Source organism: Rana temporaria, chromosome 11, assembly GCF_905171775.1.
Source record: "Rana temporaria chromosome 11, aRanTem1.1, whole genome shotgun sequence".
Classification (NCBI taxonomy): Eukaryota; Metazoa; Chordata; class Amphibia; order Anura; family Ranidae; genus Rana; species Rana temporaria.
Genome location: NC_053499.1, coordinates 58,176,656 through 58,192,300, shown reverse-complemented (window position 1 = coordinate 58,192,300; position 15,645 = coordinate 58,176,656). Strand labels below are relative to the sequence as shown.

General features: G+C 41.9%; 1 protein-coding gene across 2 annotated transcripts in view; it reads left to right on the top strand.

The window, feature by feature from the left end:
* Positions 1-1,334: 1,334 nt before the first annotated feature.
* Positions 1,335-15,645, top strand: part of HRAS (HRas proto-oncogene, GTPase) — a 91,187-nt gene continuing 76,876 nt past the window's right edge. The window contains exon 1 of one of the 2 annotated variants that reach the window (XM_040328604.1): positions 1,335-1,635. The gene's annotated coding sequence lies outside the window, so the exon portion shown is untranslated. The remainder of the gene's footprint in view (positions 1,636-15,645) is intronic. The other variant, XM_040328603.1, reaches the window with a different exon arrangement.

Here is a 15,645-nt window from a genome sequence, read left to right as displayed (position 1 = left end):
TGGTGGATTGTTCAATTTTTGGACTTTATAAAGACATAAGTCACTGGGTTGTTGTGTTTTCATATTTATTTTTATATTTTTTATTTTGTGGTGGAATGTTTTTTCTTCTGCATTTATTAATACGTTTAAACCCACTCATGGGGTTTTCACTGATCTGGATTGTTAAAGTGGAGGTTCCCCCTAAAAAAAAATTTCTAACAATACATTGAGAAGACTGATTACACTGCGGGTATGCTGTTTTTTTTCCCGTACATACCTCGTTATCGCCGTTTCATCCCTCGGCTTCCGGGTATGATTCTTGCTGGACCTAGTTGATTAACGTTCCTCCGACCGGCGCATACTGCGCGTCACGACTTTCCCACAGAAGCCGAACGTCATTGCGCAGGCGCGGTATAGAGTCGGCTCTATACGGCGCCTGCGCATCGACGTTCGGCTTCTTTCGGAAAGTCGTGACGTCAAGTATGCGTCGGTCGGAGGAACGTCAATCAACTAGGTCCAGCAAGAATCATACCCGGAAGCCGAGGGATGAAACGGCGATATCAAGGTATGTACGAAAAAAAAAAAACAGCATACCCGCAGTGTAATCAGTCTTCTGAATGTATTGTTAGAATTTTTATTTAGGGGGAACCTCCACTTTAATATCTGGACTTAAAAAGTATTTTCACCCATCACCTGGGTTAATTCCATTGTTTATCTTTTCACCTTTTTGTTTTTGTATATAAATTTTTTCATATAGGAGAGGAATCTCCATGTAGTCACTTGTTATAGTGCAGCTTTTTTGTATCCATTTCTCTTTTTTAGTGTAATATAACATCTATAGTTGCCTGCTGATAATTTAAATTTTGTTGGAGGAGCGCAGTATTTTTTTCTACTATTGGTTGTTAGGACTGCCAGTGTCCTAGCAACCAATTACATGATTGCAGTTCTATCATTTACAGGAGGACTGGACTATATAGATGTGATGTGATATAGATGTGATGTGATATAAATGTGATGTGACGTGATATATATGTTATATAGATGTGATGTGATATATATGTGATGTGATGTGACGTGATATAGATGTGATATAAATGTGTGATGTGATACTTTGCAGATGAATGGAAGGATGAAGCAGGAACAGGATGCTGTCATTCCATGATCCAGGCTCAGATGCTGACTTCTCTGGGCACTAGTCCTCCTGATCTCGTCCCATCTCTGTACACTGTCATCGCCCTGTTATTACACTGTAGCTCCCCCCACGCTGCAGCACAGTCTCACTGTAAGAAGCCAATGGGGGGCGGTCTTCCCTTGCAGTCCACGCCCCCCTGCCCATTTGCCGCTCTCATGCACCTGATGACTGACGCCCACTGGTGGGCGTGGCGGGCAGCAGCTCTCTGGGCGTGGGCTGCACACATTGTTCCAGAGCAGAGAGCAGGCGATGCAGCAGCTGCATAGACAGCTACGCCCTGATCGCCCATTCATCTGAACACTGCAGACCCCCATCGTATGGGATCAACCTGGGGGGCTCCACACCGCACCGATTTGGCAGATCTCTCTCATCGTTTAAACTTTTCACTCATCCACTTGTCAGATCTTCAATGCCAAGGACTGAATGTGTCTGTAGTGTGGGTGATCGCTTGCTGCAAGCCTCTGGTAAGTCGCTTTGCTGTCTGTGGGTGTTGATTGGACTGTAGGTGCCCCCCCCAGTCCTCATATTGATGCATTTATTTCACATTAGCAATCATGGATGTGTGGGGGTTGCAGATGTTTTATTATTTCCTATGCAGCATCAGCACATGTCATATTGTTTACCATAATGGCACCATAGGCATCCTATGTATGGGGATGGTTAGCCTGTGCCCCCCCTAGACAGGAGATCTGCATGAATGAGCTCATCCAGTCCTGGTGTGACCCCCCCAAGAGCTGTCTCCCATCATCATAGAGGATTGGCTGGTGTGTGATTTCATTGGGGGGGTCATCCACCCCCCCCCCCTTCATGTGTTGTACCTATACATTTCCCCTATAAGAGGCATGGGCGGATGATGTCCCGAAGTCACCCCCCCCCCCCCCCCCATATGATATGTCTCCTTTTTTATAGGACCTGGGCATAGGAGCATCTTATACAGATATTCAGAGTAGTGACATCATACACAGAATATACTGATCGTTTTTCTGTCCAGATCTGATTTATGACAACTGATCACACTTCAGGATCACACCCAAGGCAACACAGCAATACGAATGACAAGATCAAGCATCTTAGTTCGTAGCTGGGTGGTCCAAAGTAGTGACATCATACAGAAAATATACCGATTGCGTTTGCAGGTCTGATTGGTGACAAGTGTCTTTATATTGAGATCACAGTGGAAGCAACGAAGCCGTATGTATATAAAAATCGCACTTTGTAGTTGGGTGGTCCAGCGAAAATGTTGTTTTCTATATATGATAATTTAGATAATTGACCTATATATTGAATTAAATATGTGTGTGTGTGTGTGTGTGTGTGTATATATATATATATATATATATATATATATATATAATATTATGGCCCTCTGATTATTCTTGTATTGTAACTGTACTGTCTGCCCTCACGCTGATGCTTTATATAATATATACTGTAGTATCTTTGGCTCATTCCAGTTGGTTTGTTATCGTAGTTAAATAATAATAATAATATTTATTATTAATATTTTTTTATTATTCTCATTATACACTTTTTATATAGTACTAACAGTTTAGGAAGTGCTTTTTAAAATAAAGGGAAACTGTACAATTTTAAACAATTTAAGACAAGAGAATTAGGAAGGCCCAGCACATGAGAGCTTTCAATCTAAGGGATATCTCAATCCACCCGTCAATTACAGAGCATTTCTCCAGTATAGGAATGTTTTTGGATTCTAGAATAGACAAATGAATGATATCTAGTGTGCTAAAATGGCACGTGTCATACACAATATTTACTTTTTATCCTTATTGCATCTTCTTCCTGCTGACTCCAGCAGCCTTTTTGCAGCCACTTCCTGTTTACATGCATAGACTCCAGCTCTGAGCACACATCATTGGTCAGGCCGGGCTTCCTGATGGCGTCAGTGGACTTGCTGTGATGGTGCCTTGTTCACAAAAACAGTGATGCCCTTGCCCATAACAAGTGAAAAGCCTGTTTTGTCAACTTCCAGGTGTTGCGTGTAGACCGCCCATTGAAGTCTTTTAGGATGCAGCGGCTGCACGGACCCGCTAATGTGTACGGTGTCCGGGTTCCACTCAGTGGGCTGCCAGCACACAGCACCTGACATCATTGCCAATGGGAGCAAAACCTGATGAGCAATATCATGGCCATTTGTAATCTTCACTCCAAATGAGTGTGACAAGGTGACCACACAGCAGAGTACTTGGGAAACGGGGACAGAGCATTGTCCCAATATAAAAACTGTAGATTAAAAATTGCTTTTGAAATGACATTGACATGTTAAATTCTTAAAGCGGTTGTATACCCTTAAAAATAATAATAATAAAAAAAACCTTCAAGGCAAAGGCATAATGAGCTAGTATGACTAGCTAGCATACTAGCTCATTATCAATTGCTTACCTGAGATCGTAGCCCCCGCAGAGGTCCTCGGACACGTCCTCCGTCGCCGCCATGATACTCTAAGTGACTTCTGGGTATCGCCGCTCCAGCTCTGTGACTGGTCGAAGTGGCGATGACGTCACTTCTGCACATGCGCGCGGATCGGCACGATCCCCACGCATACGTACATTTCAGTCACTTTCTGGCAGGCTCCCATTCAAGAGCCGCCGCGCTCAGTGTGCCTGCGCCGTTGTCTACGGCGCGCATGCGCGGTAGACATCGGCACCCACTTTTCTGCAAATATCTCCTTAACCATGTAGGTTAAGGAGATATTGCAAGCACCTACAGGTAAGCCTTAATGTAGATCGATACCAAGTCAGATACTTACCTGCTGGCAATTAATAAAACAAAGAGCTGCAACAATTTTGTATGTGTGTGTGTGTGTGATATATATATATAAATATCTTCCTTTACCTTACTGCAGTCCTGGTTTCATGTCCTCATTGTTCGTTTTTGCTCTGATGTTGCTGTAATCCTTCTCTGTTCTGGACACTTCCTGGTTGTCTGTTTCCTGATGACCACAGTACTGGGAGATTCTAGTTTCATTTTCCAAACCATCACTGCTCTATGGCTCTGTCTAGCACAGAGGCAGGGTAACATGCAAAAACGAAACTAGAGGTACATTATATGATTGATTTTTATCTATTTTTAATAAATTTTAAAAGGAAACAGTTAACTATTATGTCTCCATACCCTGTAAACAGTCATTTCAGCAAAAAAATGTTTTCCTTTACAACTCCTTTTAAGTTTAGCTTATAAGAAACTGTTATTAAACACTTGCCGACCTCCCCATAACACATTTACTGCGACAGGGCGGCCGCGCTGCGCAGAATTACGTGGCTCTACACTTCCGGGTATGGGGCGAGCGCCGATGGCGGCTCACTCGCGCTATGATTCTACACAGCAGGAGCTGATCAGCAGGTTCCACAGACTTGATGTTCACCGACACCGGCTGATCGTTCTGTACACCGGCAGAATGGCAGTCTGCCTATGTAAACAAGGCAGATTGCTGTTCTGTCAGTACAGAAGGCATGGAGCCTGTGTTCTTGCAAAGCCCACCCATGCCTTCCACTAGTAAAAGCACCTCCCCACACAGTTAGACAACACATTTTAGGCACACAGTTAGCCCTTTGATTACCTTTTATGTTAACCCCTTTCCAGCCTGTGTCATTAGTACAATGACAGCGCATATTTTTAGCACTGATCACTGTATTATTGTCACTGGTTCCCAAAAAAGTGTCAGGTGTCTAATTTGGCTGTTGCATTATCGCAGTCCTGCTTTAAAGCGGGAGTTCACCCATTTAAAAAAAAAAAAAAAAATCTCCCCTTAGCTTCCTGCTCGTTCGGTCTAGGGGAATCGGCTATTTATATTAAAATATAAGCAGTACTTACCCGTTTTCGAGCTGCATCTTCTTCCGTCGCTTCCGGGTATGGGTCTTCGGGAGCGGGCGTTCCTTCTTGAGTGACAGCCTTCCGAGAGGCTTCCGACGGTCGCATCCGTCGCGTCACTCGTAGCCGAAAGAAGCCGAACGTCGGTGCGGCTCTATACTGCGCCTGCGCACCGACGTTCGGCTTCTTTCGGAAAATCGTGACGCGATGGATGCGACCGTCGGAAGCCTCTCGGAAACCTGTCAATCAAGAAGGAACGCCCATTCCCGAAGCCCATACCCGGAAGCGACGGAGAGGATGCGTCTCGTAAACGGGTAAGTACTGCACATATTTTAAAATAAATAGCCGATTCCCCTAGTAATAACGAGCAGGAATCTAAGGGGGAAAAGTGCCCTCTAAGGGTGAACCCCCGCTTTAAGCTGCTAATCGCCACCATTACTAGTGAAAAATAAATAAAAATAAATATCTCCCATAGTTTGTAGACGCTATAGCTTTCGCGCAAACTAATCAATATACGCTTATTGGGATTTTATTTTACCAAAAATATGTAGTAGCGTACATATTGGCTTAAATTGATTAAAGGCATCATCCAGATATCTTTGTTTTCAGCAGTCGATTTTCCTCTTTTGTAAATACCATCCTAGCGGCTGATTAGCCAATGGATTGCTTTTACAGGCAACAAGAGGGGACATTGCCACCCCTACAGCTGCCCAATGGTGGCTCTCCAGTGCCATCAGAGACCCGATCCAAAGATGGTGTATTACCATAAAGCTGGCCACTCATCGCTATGATCCTGGGAGGCCAGAAGCGACATCATGATTTCACTTCTGGCTCTGGCAGGTGTGTGTGTGTGTGTGTGTGTGTGTGTGTGTTTTATTTAAATTCATTAAAGTGTTTTTTTTTTCAATTTTAAATTGCATCTAAAAAATTGCTGCGCAAATACCACGTGACCCCAGTGACTGCCGTTTTATTCTCTAGGGTCTCTGATTATATACTTGGGGTGTTCCAAGTAATTGTTTCGCAAAATAATGATGATTTGTACATGGAGCGAAATACAAGAATTGGCCCGGATTGGAAGTGGTTAAAATCTGCCATTGGTCTACCCCTTGTATTTTGTTTCAATAAATACTAGGCATTCTCTGATTGGATGAGATGGAGAGGAGGGGCAGATGATGTCATCTCCACCTTGTCCATTCAGAAAATGCACCTTCTGAATGGTGAAGGTGCCAAGCAAACAACCCCCTGTGTTTTGGAAACAGGCAGTCTCTCACACAGCACCCAAAAGATACCAGTACTGACTGTACATGGCACACAGGCTTCTACGGTGATTTTTTTGCACCCAGAGCAGCCTTCCAGATGTGGTGTATGAATAATTAGATGTAACCATGCTGGACCAATGTATATTTAAGGGCTTTTTCATGCAGGTGGCTGGGGGGGTTGTTAAAATAGGTGGCTGCGGTTTTACAGCCTCCCGGCCGTCCACTTGGTTATTACTACATTCTGACAGGGCTGTTCACATTTCGTGCCTGCAAAGCAGTTTTAAGGTATATTTGAATAGTATTTTTAACTCGGGCTGTAGAGTTTTGACAAGTGGCACTACCTGTCATACTCGCCCATTGAGGCCGCGCCGCAACCCCATTCAATTATTTAGATCAGGTGGCAAGTAGACAATATAACACCGCCTGTCAAATGCCCTCTGAAAAGCTGTTTGAATGAAAATCACTCTTCAGAGGACTCGGCAAGTGTGAAAAACCCCTTTAAAAATAATTCCTGGGCTTTATCTTTAACATTGCACTTTTTCTCCTAATTTGACCAATGAAAGATAAATGGCCTTTAGTCAGGTTAGTGGTTGGAGTGCCCACCAACTTGCAGGAGTTTCCTAATCGGTTGAGTAGCTTACATCTGTGGGAACAAGGTGTCTGCTCTTTTGCTGCTTTCCTTGTTGTCCTAGTCTGTTGCTGTAGGTATCTGAAAAAAGGTATGCTGATACTGGTCAAGTGCACAATGGTATTTGCTAATGACTAAGCTTCGATCCATGCATGGGCAAGAGGACTGTACAGAAGTTCATCTACTGATCGACTTCTGTACAACCAGCCTGTTGGGTTTTGCCTGTCAATCAGTGCCATTGACTATAGCCTGTAGCACTGACCATTGTATTCTGATGGCAGGCCTTTAGAACACAATAGCATAGTGAGAGGCATTCAACCATCCACATCGACTGCGTGGATAAGGGAATCGGAATCGTTCTTTTAATAATGTATGGACTGCCTTAGGGTGCCAGCCATACTTCCTGAGAAATGTAGGTATGGCATTTTTTTTTTTACATTGAACTCCTTTCACAGGGGGCAGAATCCACTCTGATCAGCTGAGTATCTGTGAGCAGGTCCCTTGCTGATTGGAGCCGAATATGACAGATATCACATCTGTGCCCATTCAGTTTCTGCCCAGTGGACACGGGCAGAGCCCTTTCAGCTCTTTGTGCAACTGTGTGTAAATGGACTTCACGTACATTTACATCTGATCTGGTCTTTAAAGCGGTTGTAAACCATAAAATATATAATATAATATATATATATATATATATATATATATATATATATATATATATATATATATATATATACACAGTGAGGAAAATAAGTATTTGAACACCCTGCTATTTTGCAAGTTCTCCCACTTGGAAATCATGGAGGGGTCTGAAATTGTCATTGTAGGTGCATGTCCACTGTGAGAGACATAATCCAAAAAAAAAATTCCAGAAATCACAATTTATGATTTTTTAACTATTTATTTGTATAATACAGCTGCAAATAAGTATTTGAACACCTGTCTATCAGCTAGAATTCTGACCCTCAAAGACCTGTTAGTCTGCCTTTAAAATGTCCACCTCCACTCCATTTATTATCCTAAATTAGATGCACCCGTTTGAGGTCATTAGCTGCATAAAGACACCTGTCCACCCCATACAATCAGTAAGAATCCAACTACTAACATGGCCAAGACCAAAGAGCTGTCCAAAGACACTAGAGACAAAATTGTACACCTCCACAAGGCTGGAAAGGGCTACGGGGAAATTGCCAAGCAGCTTGGTGAAAAAAGGTCCACTGTTGGAGCAATCATTAGAAAATGGAAGAAGCTAAACATGACTGTCAATCTCCCTCGGACTGGGGCTCCATGCAAAATCTCACCTCGTGGGGTCTCAATGATCCTAAGAAAGGTGAGAAATCAGCCCAGGACTACACGGGAGGAGCTGGTCAATGACCTGAAAAGAGCTGGGACCACCGTTTCCAAGGTTACTGTTGGTAATACACTAAGACGTCATGGTTTGAAATCATGCATGGCACGGAAGGTTCCCCTGCTTAAACCAGCACATGTCAAGGCCCGTCTTAAGTTTGCCAATGACCATTTGGATGATCCAGAGGAGTCATGGGAGAAAGTCATGTGGTCAGATGAGACCATAATATAACTTTTTGGTCAAAATTCCACTAACCATGTTTGGAGGAAGAAGAATGATGAGTACCATCCCAAGAACACCATCCCTACTGTGAAGCATGGGGGTGGTAGCATCATGCTTTGGGGGTGTTTTTCTGCACATGGGACAGGGCGACTGCACTGTATTAAGGAGAGGATGACCGGGGCCATGTATTGCGAGATTTTGGGCAACAACCTCCTTCCCTCAGTTAGAGCTTTGAAGATGGGTCGAGGCTGGGTCTTCCAACATGACAATGACCCGAAGCACACAGCCAGGATAACCAAGGAGTGGCTCTGTAAGAAGCATATCAAGGTTCTGGCGTGGCCTAGCCAGTCTCCAGACCTAAACCCAATAGAGAATCTTTGGAGGGAGCTCAAACTCCGTGTTTCTCAGCGACAGCCCAGAAACCTGACTGATCTAGAGAAGATCTGTGTGGAGGAGTGGGCCAAAATCCCTCCTGAAGTGTGTGCAAACCTGGTGAAAAACTACAAGAAACGTTTGACCTCTGTAATTGCAAACAAAGGCTACTGTACCAAATATTAACATTGATTTTCTCAGGTGTTCAAATACTTATTTGCAGCTGTATCATACAAATAAATAGTAAAAAAAATCATACATTGTGATTTCTGGATTATTTTTTTTTGATTATGTCTCTAACAGTGGACATGCACCTACGATAACAATTTCAGACCCCTCCATGATTTCCAAGTGGGAGAACTTGCAAAATAGCAGGGTGTTCAAATACTTATTTTCCTCACTGTATATATATATATATAAAAATAACCTGCAAGACAAAGCCATAATGAGCTTTGTCTTGCAGGTTAGATCGAAGCCATGCTCGCTTCCCCCTCCGGCTGCAGGGTATCGACGCTCTGATTGGCCAGAGCGGCGATGACTTCACTCCACGCATGCGTGCGGGAGCCATCAAAGCCGGCTTTATCCATTGATAAAACCAGCATTCTCAGTGCGCCTGCGCCGTTGTCTACGGCGCACTCTTTGCAACAAATATCTTCTAAACCATGTAGGTTAAGGAAATATTGCAAACGCCTACAGGTGAGCCCTAATCTAGGCTTACCTGTAGGTAAGAGAGGGTTTACAACCACTTTAAAAACAGGGACTTTTTCAGATCTGGAAGGACCCAGAGGTAGGTGGATGTAAATGGACACAAGTCTGTTTATATCTGCCTGTCTATGGGGCTCCATGGACCTTCTGATCAGGGAGTACTGACGGGCGTACCTGACCGGAATGCCAAAGATATAATAAATATCCAGCTGCAATCACTAAACTCATTGTGGCGTGTGCAAAGAAACAAATATGTGTGTGATAAACTCAGGGCTGTGGAGTCGGTAGATAAATGTTCCGACTCCGACTCCTCAGTTTTATGTACTTCCGACTCCGACTCCTCTGTATTAATATGCGAATGTATTTTATACATTCCTTGAGGGAAAGAAACGCAACCAACCACAGGACTACTGGCTGGGAAGCCAACAGTCTACTGTATTGCACAGTTTAAGCAAAAGACAAACACAATGAAAACAATCAAGTGGCTGGATAGTAGCAGCAGGCATAAACATCAGGAACAGGATCTTTACCAGTTCAAAAATACAAACCACATTATTTGGTTGTTTTAGAACAAAAACAAAGCTTATCTATAATGAACCAAAAACAAAATCTGTAAAACCTAGAAATGGTTTATATTAATCTTGAAATGTAGTTCTAGGCTTAGCAAATGCAAATCAATTCAATGTAGAGTTCTAAGGAAGAGAATTGCCTCTGCCAGATCCTCTTTCATAGAGGCTCTTAAGTCAGACTTTATTATTTTTAGGGCTGAAAATAATCTTTCGACACTGACTTGGGTGGGTGGCATTGCAGTAACTATTCTGGCCACATCACTAACGATCTCTGGATAAACAAGGATGGCTTCTTCAACAGTAAGTTTTGATGAGCGATCATACTTTTCAACTTCTTTTAGTGCTTTATAAAACTCCTGTTGGAATTTTTTTATTTGGACACTTACTGGTTCTCTAACATGCGTTCCCTGTAAAAGCAGAACACAACACTATGGAGAGTATAAGTATTGCAGCTCCTAATTGTGCGTTGCGTGCCATATAGTGAAGCACATGAAAAGCATGCTTCTTCACGGTCACTTAACGTGTTCGTTTTGCGGTTACGTGAGGCACTGCATGCATTGGTCTTTATTCTTACAGTAGAGAAGTCATTAATTATAACTTTTTGTGAATTGGGACATTTAAACTTGCTTTTTTTTTTTTTTATTCCAATCTAAATTTAGTAGGAGTCGGTGCATTGTTTGCCGACTCCGACTCCAGGTACCCAAAATTTCCCCCGACTCCGACTCCGACTCCACAGCCCTGGATAAACTCCCTAAAACCTGAAAAAGTGTTTAAATAATTCTACATAAAATGTATCAACAAAGTATTCAATTGTGCAGCTCAGTTCACAAACAATGTGTCCATAATAGTTATTCCTAAATCCAAGGACACTGATTGCTTTAACATCACACTTTTATGAGAATTTTTGTACACATTTCACTTTATTTTTTATTTATTTTTTGCACATATTGCACTTGATTGTGGGCATTAAAGTGATATTTAGGTCCTTTGTTTGTTATTTTTAAAACAAAAAGAAAAAAAAAAACATGTCATACTTGCTTGCTCTGGGCAGTGTTTTTGCACAGAGCAGCTCAGATCCTCCTCTTCTCTGGCCCCTCCCTCCTGCCGCATGCCCCCGCAGCAAGCAGCTTTCTATGGGGCACCCAAGCCGATACTTTGTGTGTCCATTGAGACAGAGCCACGGCTTGGCCCCGCCCATCTCTCTCCTCATTGTCTCACTGACTTTAACATCAATGGGCCAATGGCATCCACTGCTTCCACTGCTGTGTCTCAGCCAATCAGGAGGGAGAGCCCTGGACAGCCGAGACTCTAGTGCAACATCGCTGCATCAAGATAGGGCTCAGGAAAGAATGGGGGGGGGGGGGGCTGCTGCTGCACACAATTTTTTCTATCTTAATGCATAGAATGCATTAGGATAAAAAAACTTCTGCCTTTACAACCATTTTCAGGACTTTTGTTTATTTGGATTTAGGAATGATCATTATGGACGCATTCAGGGTTTGACAAATTTGCTTGGAATCTATGAGCCAGCTAAAAAAGTTAGGAGCCAGAAAACGTGCCCCGTCCCGACGAGCTTGCGCGTAGAAGCAAACACATACGTGAGTAGCGCCTGCATATGTAAACGGTATTCAAACCACACATGTGAGGTATCGACGCGATAGAGCGAGAGCAATAATTCTAGCTCTAGACCTCCTCTGTAACTCAAAACATGCAACCTGTAGAATTTTTTAAACGTCGCCAATGGAGATTTTAAAGGGTAAAAGTTTGTCGGCATTCTACAAGAGGTCACAATTTCTTGTCGCAATTGCGACCTGGCGCCCGGATTTTGTCGAGCCCTGGACGCATTGGAGGAGATCTACTAAAACTGGTGCACACAGAATCTAGTGCAGCTCTGCAAAGTAACTAATCGGCTTCTAACTTTAGCTTAGCTTGTTCAACTTTGACAATAAGCCCTCGTTCACATTGGAGGCGGTTTTAAAATCGTACGATTTTTAAACCCACATTTCATTGCGAGTTCGGGGGCAATTTGAAAGGCATCTGTGTAGGTTCATGCACAGTTCTCTATTGAAATCGCCCCAAAAGTAGTGCAGGAACAACTTTTGGAAATCGGTGCAGTGGTGCAAAGTCTCGGATGGTGCTGTTGCCTGTAAATCTCCCCCATAGTTTGTGAACTTAGCTGCACAATATTTACAAAGTGAATGTCTTGTTGATATATTTTATATAAAATTACTTAAACACTTTTTTTTCTTCTTGTTTTTAGTATTTTTGGGCCTAGTGCATACTGGATGTTTTTACAGGTGCTTTTTTTTTTTTTTTTTTTATAGAGACGGTAAACTTCCCAGCATGTTATTTTATCAGCAGTTTTTAGCAGGTCCGTTTTCTGGCCCCTGCCCCCACCCTCCTGAAAAACGTGGCTGTTCTGCGTTTATGAGTGTTTTTGATCCCTAAGCTTTTGTGGGAGTATAGTAGGGCTACAACTAACGATTATTTTCATAATCGATTAGTTGGCTGATTTATTGTTTCGATTAATCGATTAATCGGATAATAGTCTTAAAAATAAATAAAAAAATTAGCATTTAAAAAAACATTGGGGCCAATTTGTTGTTGGGCAGATTACAAAACACAAATTGCTGCAAAAACACATTACATGCTTTTCTGCAGATTCTCCATTGAAGTATATTGAACCAAAAAAAACAAAATAGCACAGTTTTGCGTTTAAAAAGTCCTTGCCCTTTTCCAGATACGCAGCAGCTGAAAAGAAATCATGGATGTGAACGTGTCCCATAGGAAAACATGTATATGAACTGTAGTGCGTTTCTGCAAAAAGCACCAAAAAACAGAGGTGTGACCCCAGGGCTGAAATGTTTAGTAACATAACGGGGTTAAAAAAACAAAAATAAGTACAAAAAGAGCAAATAATCGCTACTGTAAGGGGTTCATTTTTTTACTGTGGGACAGTGAAAGTAATATTTACAGTAGCGATTTGCTTTTTTGTACTATAAAAGGCTAATTTTAGTTTTTTTAACCCCATTATGTTACTGGCCGATTAATCGATTATGAAAATTGTAATCGATTAATTTCATAATCGATTAGTTGTCAAATAATCGATTAGTTGTTTCGGCCCTAGAGTATAGTTTTGCTTAAAAAAACGCAAATGCACAGCCTTTCAAGTATACAAGTCTCTCCGTGTAGATGTGGTTTTCCTTCAAGAAACCCACTTTCCTAAACGATATAACCCCTCCTTTTTGCATGCCCACTTTCCGTTATTTTATCTTGCTAAAGCAGAAAACAAAACTAAGGGTGTGGCCATTCTGTTTTCTAGGTATTGTAATTTTAACCTGATTAAAGAATTTGGAGATCCGGAAGGTAGGTTTCTTTTGATACAGGGTACCCTTGATGGAAGACTGTACACATTTATTTCTTATTATGCTCCTAACAGAGGTCAGAAAAAGTTTTTTTCACAGATGCTTGATACCCTTAGTCCATATATGGAGGGGATCGTTCTTATGGGTGGGGACTCTAACCTAGCTTTCGATGCAGGATTGGATAAATCCAAACCTTCTATTAATGGAATCATCAGACCAACTAAAATTAGTTTGCAAGTAGCACGCATTATACATCAGTCTAGATTGACTGACATTTGGAGGGAGTTGAACCCCAAAACTAAAGATTATACTCACTATTCTAACCCTCACCATTCATATTCTCGTATAGATCATATATTAATCTCTAACCATCACATCCCAGCTGCCATTGAGTCTCATATAGTTGATGTTCCATGGTCAGATCACTCGATGGTTCATTTGTCACTGAGGAGAGAGGACACTTCTCCTAAAATATCTCATTGGACACTTAATAGGTCTATTTTGAAGGATCCTATCTTAATGAAGGATATTGAGCGATCTCTTTTAGAATATTTTGAGCATAATGATACAGATGATGTATCCCCTGAAACTTTGTGGGCTGCTCACAAGGCCTTTATCAGGGGCAAAATAATACAAGTGGCCGCTAACCTCAAGAAACAAAGGAACCTGGACATAAGGAGACTGGAAAACAACTATTTAGAACTCCGTAAAAAACATAAATCTGATCCTCTTAACTTTCCAATTCAGGCACTTGATGCAGCTAGATCTGCATTAAATTTGGTACTTACAACTAAAGCAGGGGAAGACTTGAAATGGACTGGTGCTAATTTCTATAAATTTAAAGATAAAATAGGCCCAATGCTAGCTCATAAATTGTCACCTAGATTTCAATCACGGACTCTCCCTAAAATAAGAATGAGTGATGGTTCTTTCACCCTGAATCCTAGGAAGATAATGGAGGCCTTTCAGGACTTCTTTTCTAAGCTTTATGCATCCGCTGCTGATTTTTCTTCAGTGGGAATGGATGATTTTCTGGACAATCTGAAACTTCCTCGATTGACTGAAATTCATAGAGAAGTAATGGAGTCTCCCATATCCGCTGAAGAAATATCGTTAGTGATTAAAAATCTAAAATTAGATAAAGCCCCGGGCCCTGATGGGTTTTCAAGTGCATATTATAAATCATATTCGAGCATTTTGACACCCTACATGGTTAGATTTTTCAACCACATGACCGGTGGAGTTCCCATAGACAGGCAACTTAATTTGGCTTATATTTCGGTTATCCCTAAGCCAGAAAAAGACCATAGCCTGGTGGAAAACTATAGACCTATATCTCTCATTAATAACGATCTTAAGATACTCACTAAGATAATGGCCAATAGAATGTCCTCTTTCATTGGCCAGTATGTTAGTAAAGATCAAGTAGGCTTCATCGCTGGAAGGCAAGGTCCTGATCAGGTTAGGAGGGCTGTGGATCTGATCTCTATTTTGAACTCGGGTTGGACTGGTGATACTAATCAAAGGGGAATGCTTCTTTCTATAGATCTTCAGAAAGCATTTGACTCAGTATCATGGCCATTCATGTTCGAAGTGATGAAACGTTGGGGGTTTGGCACGAAATTTCTTGGAGTCTTATCTGCACTTTACTCTAACCCTAAAGCTAATATACGCTTTCAGGGTATTTTTTCGGAACCTATTGAGATTCATAGGGGTACTAGGCAGGGTTGTCCTCTGTCTCCCCTGGTGTTTGCAATAGTTATGGAATCCCTGGCTATAGCTATTCGTGAAAACACAAACATCAGGGGAGTTAGATGTGCCAAAAAGGAGCATAAATGTGCCTTATTTGCAGATGACCTTTTATTGTTTTTAACTGATCCAGACACATCCATACCAGAAATATATTCTCTTTTAGACAAATTCTCTATGGTTTCAGGTCTAACTGTGAATGTGGCCAAGTCTAGGGCCCTCAATGTTTCTCTCTCTGAATCCACGGTTTCTTTACTGAAGAAAGATTATGGATTCAAATGGGACACCTCTTATATCAAATACCTGGGTATCTATTTGACCCCCAACATCCAAAATTTGTATTTGGCCAATTATCCCCCTATGTATAGAAAACTTGAGAAAGATTTGAAAGATTGGGGTACTCAGAATATAGGTTGGATTGGTAGAATT